A 14,405-nucleotide genomic window follows, 5' to 3' on the forward strand; every position below is an offset into this window, starting at 1 on the left:
TAAATCTACAAAAGTGAATTAAAAGCCAAGGAAGACACTTCTTAAAGCATTTTATACAGTGATAGATGAACTAAGTTTACAAGATGCTTGGAGGAAAAGGAACTTAAAGGAGAAGCAATATACATTTTATTCAAATAGGCATGGTCAAGAATAGATATGATGTGGATGTCAACAGATTTAATATCCAAGATACATAAGATGGATATAGAAGCAAATATATGGGCAGACCACAATCTAATAATGATGACATGGAAAGGACAAAGAAAAAGAATGAGATGGACATTAAATCAAAGTCTATTAAATGAGAAAGATTTTATACAATATATGGAAAAAGAATTGATATTTTTCTTCAAAGAAAATAGAAAAGAAGATACATCATTGCAAAACATATGGGACACCAGTAAAGCATATATAAGGGGGTTGGTAATGACCTATACAGGAAAAAGAAATAAACAGAATAGACAAACTCAAAAGAAGTTGGAGGAGGAATATAAGAAATTAGAGAAAGAGTTGCAAAAAAACCCCACAAAACAAAAAAATTAAAATTTAATGGACTTGAAAAAATACAAATTGAATTTAATAGAGAATGAAGAGCTGGCAAAGAAAATAAATTCAACAAAGCAAAATTTCTTTGAAAATACAAATAAACCAGGAAGATGGCTGGCATATAAAATGAAGAAGGAAAGAGAAAGGAAACTGATAAATCAATTATTAGATCAAGTTGGAAAGATATGTTACCAGAATGAAGAAAAGAAAAAAATAATTGAGGAATATTATAAAAAAATCTTTCAACAATAGCAGATATCAGAGGGGGAAATAGAACAATATTTGGAAAAAGCAATAATTCCTATAATACCAGAAAATTTTTAAAAAGCATTAGATGAAAGAATATCAGTGATGGAATTGATGGAGGGAATTAAAAAGCAGAACAATGGAAAATCCCCGGGACCAGATGGTCTACCTACAGAACTATATAAAAAATTGCAATATGTACTAAGAATACAATGTTACAAGTATTTAATGGTGTAAGGGTGGTGTACAGCCTGATTAAAAGCACAAAGACAGACATCATTTAAAAATAATTAAAATTATTAAATAATTTGGCTCAAAAGTAAAACCCCCAAATTTAAAATCCCACATTTAAAACCAATTAAAATCTTTACATTGATAGCCCGGCCTGGCGGAACAACAAGGTTTTGAGGACACAGCGAAATACACGGAGGTCAGAGATGTTATGCATTTCTGGGGGCAGTTCATTCCAAAGGGCAGGGCAGGGGTTCCCACAGAGAAGGCCCTCCCCCTGGGTGTCGCCAGCTGACAAAATTTGGCAGATGGCACCCTGAGGAGACCCTCTCTGTGGGAGCGAACTGGCCAGTGGGAGGCTACTGGTGGCAGAAGACGGTCTCCAAGGTACCTAGGTCCAATGCCATGGAGCGCTTTAAAGGTGGTAACCAACACCTTGAATCGCACCCGGAAGACCACTGGGAGCCAGTGCAGCTCGCGCAGGAGTGGTGTCACATGGGCACAATGAGTTGCACCCATAACCACCTGTGCGGCCACATTCTGGACCAGTTGGAGCCTTCGGGTACTTTTCAAGGGGAGCCCCATGCAGAGACCATTACAGTAGTCCATTCGGGAGGTGACAAGGGCGTGAGTGATGGTGCGCAAGGCGTCGCGATCCAGAAAGGGCTGCAACTGGCAAATCAGGCAAACCTGATAGAAAGCCCGCCTGGCTACAGCCGTCATACGCTCTTCTAAAGACAGCCATGCATCCAGGAGGATGCCCAGATTGCGAGCCCTCTCTGTGGGGGGCAAAGATTCACCCCCAATAGTCAGCGATGGCACCAGCTGACTATATTGCAATGCCGGGAAGCACAGCCACTCAGTCTTGGAGGGGTTGAGTCTGAGCCTATTTCTCCCCATCCAGACCCGCACGGCCTCCAGGCAGCAAGACATCACATCAAGGGCATCATTGGGGTGGTCTGGGGTGGAGATGTACAGCTGAGCATCATCAGCTTACAGATGGACTCTCACCCCAAAACCACGGATGATCTCACCCAGCGGCTTCACATAAATGTTGAACAGAAGGGGCGAGAGGACCGACCCTTGCGGCACTCCCCATTTGAGGCGCCTTGAAGTCGACCTCTGCCCCCCTGTCAACACAAACTGTGAGCGGTCGGAGAGGAAGGAGGAGAACCACCGCAACATGGTGCCCCTATCGGAGTCCAAGCCTTTCCAAATCCGAGCGACTTTATCATGCAGGAATTGCACAAAATCCTCAGCTCGACCCTGCAAGGGATCTTCCCACACTCCCCCCCCCCGAAGAAGGGAGTGGGTCACCCCAAACAGAGCGGCTGAGCAGTTCTCTGCAGATGCAATAAGAGCGGAAAAATAGTTAGATTTTGCCGCTTTTATCACCACTAGGTAGTCTTGATATAAGACCTCACCTGTGTCCGGTCGGAATCGGATTGACTAGTCCTCCAAATGCTCTCTAGGCTTCTTTTCTGATGCTTCATCTCTGTCAGCTCCTCGGAGAACCAAGGAGCCAATTGAGATCGGCATCGGGTCAGAGGCCGCAAAGGTACGACGTGGTCCAAAGCCCCGGCGGCTGCACTCTCCCAGGCGGCCACCAGGTCTTCAGTCGAGTCGTGTGCCAGGTTCTCAGGAAATGGCCCAAGCTCCATCAGGAACCTTTTGGGATCCATCAGGCGCCTGGGACGAAACCATTTGATCAGTTCCATCTCCCTGTGGCGGGAGGAAGCAGCAGGAAAGTCCAAGCGAAGGAGAGAATGATCTGTCCATGACAAGGGTTTAATGTCTAAATCCCCTCTACCAAGATCATTCAACCACTGACCAGAGACAAAAATCAAGTCCAGAGTGTGTCCCCCTGTGTGAGTGGGGCCTTGAACTAATTGGCCGCCACTCCCCCACCCCTCCCCTGAGCCCTTCGCTGGTGAAATGCACAGAAACCTGGAGGGCACATTTCAACGAGGGGAAACCCCCCCCCTCGTGGCCCAACCAGGTCTCCATAATACCTGCCAGGTCTGCACCCCCTTCCAAAATAAGATCACAAATGAGGGGGGGGGGTCATTCATGTCAGCGCTGGAGGAGAACATAATTTGGAATGCTGACATGGGGTTTGTTAACAACCGACCTGGCATTACACAACATCAGCCGTGGACCCAGGGCCTGAGGCTCTGTGCAACCCAGGACACGAGCAATGCATTGGGGGCCAGAGTGCGCAATCGCTCGTAAACAGCGTATGCTCACCCCCGGAACATGATATGGTCCCCTGCACCCATCATATCTGCCCCTCCCACTCACTATTTCAATTGCACTGCCCTTCCCGACACCCCACTGTTCCCCAGTCAAATTTCCTTCCGCGATCTCTCTGCTGCACCCAAGTGACCCCTCATCCCACTCAGTGGCTATATGAACCCCCCCCCAGGTCCATCTCTACAACCCCCTCCCCTCCTCCCAGGTCCCCTTAAAATTTTCCTTAAAAATCCCGATAAAAAACCCCTCAACCCCCTCTTTGCTGAATGCCATCTCTCAGGATTCCAAAACCCATCATGAAGATAGGCTCTCGATAACGTGGAGGGCCAGGCCTGCGAGAGGGGGGAGTCTCGCAGCACAAGAAGGTTGGCTTTTGGGAGCATCAACCGAACCAAGGACGGGAAAGGAAGGCCAGTCCAGGAGTCCATCATAGTCCAAAGGGATAACCGAGCATAAAAGGTCACAAAATGTCCATTTGTAGGGCTGGATTCCACTGTCCTCTCACGACAGGGAGAAAGTCCAATGTTCTTTTTTTCCTCCAATGGAGGCTAATGACCAACCATCCTCTCACAACGGCTGGTCCTGTTACAGATGGTTATCGGGAATGATGTTATGTCTTCTCCGTTAGGGTATAGGAAGTCCCTCAGCACCCCCATAATGGTGCTCTGTCTCTCCCACTGGCGAGGGTGTGAGTGGAAACATGGTAAGAGGTCCAAAATATAGCAGTTCGTAAACCCCTCCCCCCATAAGGAAGGGGGGAGAGGAAGGTGGGGACAGGGAGGGGGGGAACAATGTCCCCAGGGGAGGGTATCATCTCCTCCTCTGCCGATTTATAAGTCCAGGCCTCCTCACTACCATTGCGGTATTCTGCGACAGACACCATCAACGGCGCCAGTGCCGTCCCCCCTCACCCCAGCACCTTAAGACAGCTGCGTCTTTGGGTGGGTGAGGGGACAACCAGCGCCGCCAGCCAGCCTCCGTCACCATCACCGCCTTGGCTCTATTGCTTTGAGTGGGGGGTGAGGGGGGGCATTGCCCCACGGCTACTCGCACTACCACCAGGGCCGCCATCGCCCTCCAACCCCTCGTCTTTGATGAAAAAATAGAGACCACAGCCAGATAATTCCCTGTGGCCAAACCAAGCTGCCACCACCATCACTATCACTGTCGCTGCCACTGCTGCCACTGCTGCCACCATCACCACCGCCATTGCCTCTGTGGTGCTCCATGATGTTCTGCAGTGCCGCCACCGCCGCCATGTCTTCGCAGCACTCCAAGGCAATTCCACAGCATCCAGGGTGGTTCCACAGCACTGCTGCCACCTCCATTACCCCCGCAGCATTCCGTTATGTTCGCAGTGCCTCCAGGGCCTCATCCAAGCCGCTACCCCCTCACTCCAACCACAATGTCACTGGGGGAGTGAAAGTCATCCCCAGGTTGGGCAGGGGCTCTCCTCGCTGGGGCTTGGGGTTGCAGAGGGATTTAGCGACCCTACACCCCCCGAAAAGGCCAAACAGCCCCCATCGTCGGACCGGGAGCTAACCCGACACCACCATCTTCGCCATCTTATTATGGAAGAACCAACAGACACAGGCCCAAAGTTAATTTAGCAAATAGAGGAATATGGAGAAGTAATAGGATTGAAAATCAATAAAGATAAGACAAAAATTATAGTTAAAATATGAGAGAAAAGCAAAAGAAGCAACTAATGGAGAAGTTAGATATTCAAATAGTAAAAAAGTGTAATTCAGTGAAGGAAGATAATTATTATAAACTGAGAAATCAAATTGAAATAATAATAACAATAATAACAATAATAACAATAATAACAATAATAACAATAATAACAATAATAATAACAACAACAATAATAATAATAATAATAATAATAATAATAATAATAATAATAATAATAATTAACATGGACAATATTGTAAGATATAAGAATATTTTAACAGAGAAGGGAGAATTAAAACAGAAACAAGATTTAGAAAAACAAGGGATTGAGACTGATCGGTATACATGACTGCAAATACAATCAAGATATGATAAAGACTTGAAACAATATGGTTTTAATCTGGGGGAATCAGAATTGGATGAGATAATGACTGGAAAAGATGAAAAAATGATTAAAAGATTGTATAATTACTGCAAGTTAGATTAGAAGATGAAGAAGTAAAAGAGATAATGATAACATGGGTGAAAAATTTTGGTTATACAATAGAATTAGAGAAATGGCAACAATAATGGGAAAGGAATTACAAATTGACAATGACAACTGCATATAAAGAAAATTTATGTAAAATGTTTTATAGATGGCATATGCCGCCAGAAAGGTTAGCAAAAATGTTTAAAGATAAATCAGCTAAATGTTGGAAATGTTCGCATTTGCCAGGATCGTATTTTCATATGTGGTGGTCATGCATAGAAGCAAAAAAATATTGGTTTAGAATAAAGATATGGTTAGAGGAAATGTTACAAAAACATATAGAATTAAAACCAGATATTTTTTTATTGGGAATTTTGCAGAGAAGATATGTATCTAGTTATACCATAATAACAGCAGCAAGAATTGTATTTGCGCAAAATTGGAAGACAGAGAAAATCCCATCAGAAGGTGAAGTAATAAAGCAGATTTTAGACTGTGCAGAAAGGAATAGATTAACTCTAAGAATAAAAGATAAAGAGGAATAAGTGTATTTCAAGACATGGGGAAGATTCTCTGTATGGTTAGAAAAGAAATATGAATAAAAGATGATAGATAAACAAATTAGATAAGAGAAAGATGAATGAGGGAGAAGACAAAAAGAAATAGAAACTCAGATGACACCGGAGTAAATGTAAAAGGGGGATGGGTGGGGGGGAAAGAAAGAATGTTATAATATAAATGTACAATTATGATGATAGAGGTGACAGACTAGATAAAACTGAAAGGAAATTGAAAGAAAGTATATATTAATATAAAATTGGGGATGCTCGGATACCAAATAGAGGAAATATTGGACAACAAAGGGGAAAGAAAGAAGAGAGGAGTAGAGAGTAAGAGAGAAGAGGAGAGGGAGATTGAGGAATGGAAGAAAGGGGAAAGGAGAGGAAGAAAAGAGAGGGGAAAAGAGTAGGAGAGAAGGTTAGAAAGGGGAAAAAGAGGGGAGAAGTGGGGGAAAGGAAGGGGAAGTAGGGAAGAGGAAGGAGAGGAGGGAGGAAGAAAGTAGGAGAGGAGAGGAGGTAGGGAAGGAAAAGAAAGAAGGAGAAGAAGGTTTGTTGTAAAATGAGGGGGGGGAAAAGGTAGAAGAGCAACTCCGAATGTAATTAAAATGTTTTATTGTTATGCTTTCTTTAGAAAAAATATGTATACGTATGATTAATTATGGACAAGAGAATGTACATTAACAATATGTGTATAAGAAATAAAAATCTTTTTTAAAAAATAGAATTAAGCGTCATCAACCTAAGTGTCAGGGTTCCAAGTAACACTGCCAATGAAAGAAAACTCCGAAGCTTGAATTTCTTCTAAGTTCCATTTTATTAGACATGTCATATTGGCACATCTGGGAAAACCCGAATCTGAAAATTTCCAGGATTTTCCTGCCCAAAAGAAAGTTCAAGTCCCTTCGCCCTGCACCCACACGTCCATCACATGATCCAATCAGGCACCATCCAAAACTGGAGATGCCTCCCAGTCACCTCATCACAGCTGCAGAGCAAGGTGGCCTTGACTCTCTGAGAAAAGAATGTTATTTTGACTACATATCACCGATACTCTATGCAATCCCCCCACCCATTTTCCCACAGTAGAAAGGGCCCAAATGTAAAAGATAGTTTCCAACTCTGACACTAATGTGGAACCAAACTCAATAGTTCTGGGTGACATTCCTCAGGAGTCTCTGGAGACAAGAGAGTACATTGAAGGACAACACCCTATTTCCTGGGTGTTGAACTATCGTTCTTTAGCATCACTTTGTAGACATGTCCAGAAAGGAAGGACCACAACCACTTCAGACCAGTGCCCTCTAGGGGTATATCTATGATTTTTCACTATGCTTTTCTCCAGCTTCTCCTCCGCACATGGAGGCCCAGAAGTAGTTCAGGATCCTCAGAGGAGATGTTGCTTCTTACAGTAATTATTAAAATCCTGATCTGTGAGATCTCTCCTGATATTTTTCCAGTGATCACCTTTGATGTAAACATCAGACTGAAGCAACTTGAAAGGGATCTTGCATCAGAAAAGGATAAATGTCTCAGGTCACACTCCGTGTGGCACAAATTTTGGGACATTCAGGGACTGTGCTTCTTGAATGTACCTTTCCTTTCTCTCCTTTCCAGGTGAAGTTCTGTTTACCTCTCTCTCAGTCAAGAAAGTTAATCTCATTTCCATCTTTGAATGGTGCTTTGAATTCTTCGAACTCTCTTGTTCTTGCTTAGAAACAGGAGGGGGATTGATTCAGCCCCATGAATTATGGGCCTCCTCCTTCTGCTTCTGCTGTTGCTGATGTCCCAGCCAGTCTCTGGGAAGCTGAGAATGAAGTGCCTGCTGAGTTTGGAGGAACATGAGGGAAGAAAACTACAGAGCTATTACAGGCCAGGAGACCACCTCGTTAGTATAGTCTCCTTTGCCACGTTAATATCCGATATAATGCTGTCTTTCAAAACAGCTCCTTATACTCAAGGTCCCTCGTAAGTCATTCAGTGTGATGGAGTTGCCTTCCTTCCATTTGCAGTCCTAACACTCTTCTTCGTTTCTTTCAGTTACTCCTATATTGAAGGACCTGTTTAATTTCTTGAATCATTTAAATTTCCGTGGATTCTCTCTTACGTCTTATTACAAGAGACCAAAATCCAAAGGTGGAACAACCCCACCCACCAAAGTCCAAATTATTTTCCCCTCTTATACAATCCTGAGTTAATCACAACTATCTTATTGAAAAGTTTGTAGTTGCCTCTGCCCAACCCATTTCTCTATTTTTACAACCATTCATTGATATTCAGTGCCTGACCCTGGTATGGAATGGAGGATGGCTTGTTTTTAGAATTGCTTTTCTGGATCATTTATAAGTCCTCTTTCCTGATGATTCTATTTTAATGATTGAATGATTTTGAATCTTGATCATTTCACAAATTAAAAATGAGCATTATTACAAATAATGATATATTTTAAATATTAAATCTCCATCCCACCTTCTCAACAGTCATAACAATTAAACGGTGATGGGTGACTATAACTTTATTCTTATGTTGGACACTTTTGGCTTAAGACTGAATGGGCTTGTGGAGAGAAAGAGGAACAAATGAAAATATATTTTGTTGTTGTTGTTAGAGATGATGTTATCATGAACATTTTTTACAGTAATTCATTTACTAATCCAGAAAGAATCCTAAACTTCATTTTTGCCATTCAACAAGTCAACAAGAAATCTCAGCTTTTGTACAATCTCACACTTGGCTACAACATCCATGACAATTATTTCAACACTCTTGGCACTTCAGATGCCTTGCTGGACATGCTCTCAACTGGAGAAGCCAATATTCCCAACTACAGCTGTGGAAAGAATGACAACCTGATGGCTGTTCTTGATGGATCTCTTGATGACATCTCCATTCAAATATCAACATTAGTAGGCACCTACAAAGTCCCACAGGTTTTTTTTGTTTGTTTGTTTGTTTCTCTATCTGGCAAAGTGAGCAGGTTGTTGGTGGATGAGTAATAGATTCAATCATATCTTTTCTATGGAAATCATGAACTGCTTTTCTCATGGCCATTGTCATGGCTAGAGATTGGGATCCACAGCAGGCCTAAACATTTAATTGAGCAAGACTTGAGCAGCTGGACACAATGTTAAATAGGGAACATTTAAGTAAATCTCTTAAAGGAACTGATTTGCATTTATAGTGCTCTAGAGATAGAAGACATAGCATGTCTATTATCTGAATGTCAATTTTATTAGAAAAGAGAAAGAGCAGTAACTTAGACCCCAGATTAGACAAATGATTATATTCAATCTTGTTAATATTCTTCATTTTGTATTCTTTATCTTGATATGGCTTAAGGGTTAAGAACAATAGACTATTCTAGTATGTTCGTGAGAACCACACTGGATGTGTTAAAAACTTACATTTTGGACTTGATCTGATCTAAACATAATACACCATTCTTCATTGCTTCTTCAGATCAGTTATGGAATTGTTTCAGAGGCTCTGAGTGATAAAAGTCAAATGCCTTTTTTCCGTCAGATGCTTCCCAAAAATGGGATCCAGTATCCAGGAATTGTCCAACTCCTCCTCCATTTCAGATGGACTTTGATCGGTCTCTTTCCGCCAGACACCGAGGTGGGAGAGAATTTCATGAGAACTTTCACTCCTATGCTTGTCAGAAATGGAATTTGTGTGGTTATCTCACAACAATTCTCAATGGCTAGTGCTATAGAAACTCTCAGAAATGCCATCTCTAAGTGGAGAAAAGTCAATGTCTTTGTTCACTTCATAGAATTTGTTTCTTTTGTGGATAGAGTTCGCTACATTCATTTAGCAATTGAAGGTTTGCCAGGACCCATTGAAGGGAAAGTCTGGATCACCACAATTGTGGAGAAAGTGTCAATGAGAAGGCATAAATTTTCCAAATATATCCATAGCTTTTGGAACTTTCCTTTTCAAGAAAGAAAATGGCCAAATGATGACGACTTTCAACCCAATCTTTTTCAGGATTCCAAATTTGAAAACCAGTCTTTTCGCTGTTCTTTTTCAAAGCATGTCTTTTCTGTCAAGGGCCGGAGACGATGCACCCAGATAGCACCACTGGACATGCAAGAGAAAAAGAATAGAATTCAGATTAAAAATGAGCACCGTTTTTATACTGTTGCTAAGACTCTGGCCCATGTCTTGAATGTTGCATATTCCTCAATATCTAAGAGGAGAAAAACGGAGAAGAAAGAGAGATTGGGGGCTCCAAGGCTAGAGCCATGGCAGGTATGGGGTCCTGACAAGGATCCATCATACCTAGTTCCTATTTAGAAAAAAGTCCAATGCTGAAGTAGGGGAACCATTGTCATACAAAAACCCAACAGGTTTGGCCAAGCTGAGGCCAAATTTAGTTCACAGGATTATGTTCCAAAGAGCAGGCACTGTGACAATTATATTTTGATATTAAACACTGCTATTATAACATTATTTAAAATGTATACACTGTAAATAAATTCCTGTACTTATGGGTTTGTAATTAGCATGATAGAATTTTATATTCATAAATTTCAGCTAAACCTGGGAGCATTTCGCTTAACCCCTCCTCACTGCAGGAATCCAATTAAAGCTTTCCAGAATGATAGCTACTCGGTCTTTGCATTTAGCTATGCCATTTATGCGAATGCTAACACTAATGCTAACCCTAACTCACTGCTCACTGCCAGGAGTTCCATCCTGACCAGCTCAAGGTTGATTCAGTCTTCCATCCTTTCCAGGTTGGTAAAATGGGTACCCAGATTGTTGGGGGCAATATACTGATTCTATAAACCACTTAGAGAGGGCTGTAAAAGCACTGTGAAGTGGTATATAAGTCTAAGTGCTATTGCTATTCAGGCAAATAGTGTAGAGGGGATTGAATATCTTTCATTCACTAGCTCAGCTTTAAAATGGCTCCTCCTTTTAGGATGTTTCAAGTTTCTTTTAAAATTCCTGGATGTTTCAATTCTAGTTCCATCCCTTTCTGAAGAAGAATGAGTTTTGCAATTTTTCCTGGGAGAAACTATACTTGGACCAAAGTTGAAATGTAGCAGCAGATCTGAATATCATAAGTTGGTTATTTCTCTCCAAGGAGGATCCCGTCAAAGAGCAACTGGGGAGTTTTGAAAGACAGAGGCTTATTATCAACCAAGATGCTCTTTCACGGCTAAAGTTGCTCAACAAGGTGGTTGAAAATATTGGTAACTCTTCTCGGTCTATATGGTTGGTGTTAGGATCCCCTGAAAGAGCAGGCTCAGATATTTTTTAACAGCCAATATCTGACCACAGTTATGAATGCCTCTGTTTCACCCCACTGGGATAGGCCTCCTGCTGCTAGGAAGGTCATCCAAGGTGTTCAATCAATGTGGAACCACAATGACTTGTCCGATATGAGATAATGCCTTAATAAAAAAAATGAAAGACTTAAATTTGCCTTGACTGCCCACCCCCCAAGTCCTTCATGATATTTGTAATAATGAGGATCAGTTTGTAATATAATGCTACTTATATTTGGTCTTTGGCTTGAAAGCCATCTAAAAACCCTTTGAATGCAATTTTTTTTCCTGATTGTCTTACATTAAAATGAAGAATTATCCAAGAGTTGGACACAACTAGCAATTAACAACAAAACTGTAATTCTTCAATGAAAAGGGACTTGTCTTGAATACCTCACTTGGACTTAGAAATATCCCTTTCCCACACAGGGCTCATACTCATTTCTCATGTTCTGCAGCAAAAGATGCCTGATTTAAGCTTTTTGAGTGACATGTTCTCATGATTTCATCTCTATTCGTCCTCACTATAACTCTAGAAACTAGACAGTAATCTTTAATCTTATTTCATCAGCATGGCAGCTGTATGAATTGAAAATATAAATGTACAGACATAACTTAATAATACCTCATTTGAATTTGGCAGCCGTAGTTTGTGAGGGATTTTTCTTTATATTTTAACTGGAAGAAGGATTTGGATTATTTTCAAAGGCGAGTGGCTTTACAATCTTTTATGTTTTCCTGATCTATTGCTCAGAAGTGTCTTTCTTAAGCACAGTTTCATTTTATTTTAATCATCAATCAATCTAATAAATAAAAATTTGGCAGATATTTTGGAATGAATGTTGTTTTTCTGCTTAGTCTCTGCCTCAGTCCCAATGTGTGGACAGTTGTCACCCTGGATTTGTAAAACGGGCTCGGAAAGAAGAACCAATTTGCTGCTATGATTGTATTCCTTGTCCGGAGGGGACCATCTCCACACAGGAAGGTGAGTGACATCAGAGGAAAGGGATTGGATTCAACCAGAACCTCTTATCAAAGTGCATGTTAAGAGACAGATGTGAACATGACTATTTTATTCTTCATTGCTATTTTCAACATGAAAACTATATTCCATAATGGGAGGAATAAGATCTTGAAGAATCAGGCAGGAAAGGATAGAAGAACGTAGTGGATTGGGCAAGATGCATTCTGCTAAAGGAAATATCTTTTCTACTACTCATCTAGGACGTTTCCTTCCATGTTTACCATCTAAATTCTTTGAAACCTGAGGATTGGTTTCAGGTCGATGGGTTTTGCTCATCCAAACTAATTTTATCTTACAGGCCAAAAGATATATTGGTCAGACAGTCGATCAGCCAGCCAGCCAGTGAGTCAGTCAGTCAGTCAATATTTATTAAGATCATAGAACCACATAACCGAAAGATCTACTTAGAGGGACCTGGGAGGGAGAGTGTTTGGGTTCAAGGAACAAGAGAAAACAAAAGACTTAATATTGAAGTTTGCAGAAAACCCACATTCAGTGACCAATATTTTGATTCTCACCACCCACTGGAGCACAGAATGGGTGTTATCAGAATCCTACATCACCGGGATGAAGGTTTGCCTACCAGCAAAGAGGGAAAAGAAAAAGAACTAAAACACATCAAGGAAGCCCTCAGAATGTGTGGCTATCCCAACTAGGCCTTCATCAAATCCAAATAAAGAGCTCCTCCATAAGAGAACATGAAGGGAATAACAGACAGAGCAACATTGTCATTCCCTATGTTGCAGGAATATCTGAAGTGCTCAGGAGGATTTTCAACCAACACAATATACATCCACACTTTAAACCCAAACATACACTAAGGCAGAAGGGTCAGTGTTCCTCGTTGTGTACCTAATACACATAAGAGGCCATCTTGGAGGCTTCAAGTTTGCCAAGAAGCTTGTCTACTCCAAGGATAAAACACCCAGATACAAACTGAGCAATGTGGTATATATGCAATATAATGCAGTGATACATGTACACATCTGTACTTTGGAGACACAAAACAATCACTTCACAAATGCATGGCACAACATAGGAGAACAAAGCTATCAGGACAAGAATCAGCAATCCATTTTCATTTGGACAATAAAGGCCACACTTTTGAAGACAATAAAGTCAGCCATACATATCAATTACTGTCCATATTGCATTCTGTAGAAAAAAAACACACCCTGAAAAATAAAACAGACAAAACACAAAAGAAGGGCTTAACACCTTGTACAGGACCCCTTAACCCCCTCTCCTCCCTCCAGGCATACCTTTTGGTTTCTCAGGGAATTTATCATGGAATTGCTTTACTAGAGTATCAGCATTCACATCCCAACTTTTCACCCAAGTAGCTTCAGACAATGGGTACCCTTTCCAGTGTCCCAAATATTGAAACCGACCCCTGTATAGTCTAGAGTCCAGGATCTCCTTCATTTCATAATGAGTCTCCCCTTGTACTACCAAAGGAGGGGTGGGGGAGCAGCTGGTAAGGGCCTTAAGTTAGATTCTCTTGCTGGTTTCAATAAGCTACTGTGAAAAACTGGGCGTACTTTCCCTAATATGCAAGGGAGGCTAAGTTTGATAGCTTTGCATAAAGTTTGGCCGCTAGGAGTTTTTTCAGTACTTGCCTGACTAATTTGACATGTTCTTCCATATTTTCGCTGAATATAAGAATGTCATCCAGATAAACAAGGACCCCCTTGTTTACAAGGTGCTCATGCAGAACTTCATGCATGAAGACTTTGGGGGGCCCTTGGAGTCCAAAAGGCATGACCCGGAATTGGAAGCTGCCCAGGGAGCAGTTAAAAGCAGTCTTCCATTCATCTCCCTCCTTTATGCAAATCCAGTAGTAGCCTTCCCTTAGATCTAACTTGTTGAAAATCTTGCCTTTTGACAAGTGGTTCAGCAAGTCTTTCATCAGTGGTAGGGGGTAGGTATTTTGTATGCAAATGGAGTTTACCTCCCTAAAGTCGACACACAATCTCAGCCCCCCATCTTTCTTTTGTCAGGGTTCCAAGGAACACCCCCAAGAAAATAAAATTCTGAGGCCTGAGGTTCCTCAAAGTTCCAATTTATTAGAGGTGTCATGTTGGCACATCTAGGAAAACCCGAATCTGAAAGCCTTCAGG

This window comes from Pituophis catenifer, unplaced genomic scaffold (genome assembly GCF_029215685.1).
Source record: "Pituophis catenifer annectens isolate HBS135680 unplaced genomic scaffold, rPitCat1.0.hap2 SCAF_2, whole genome shotgun sequence".
Classification (NCBI taxonomy): Eukaryota; Metazoa; Chordata; class Lepidosauria; order Squamata; family Colubridae; genus Pituophis; species Pituophis catenifer.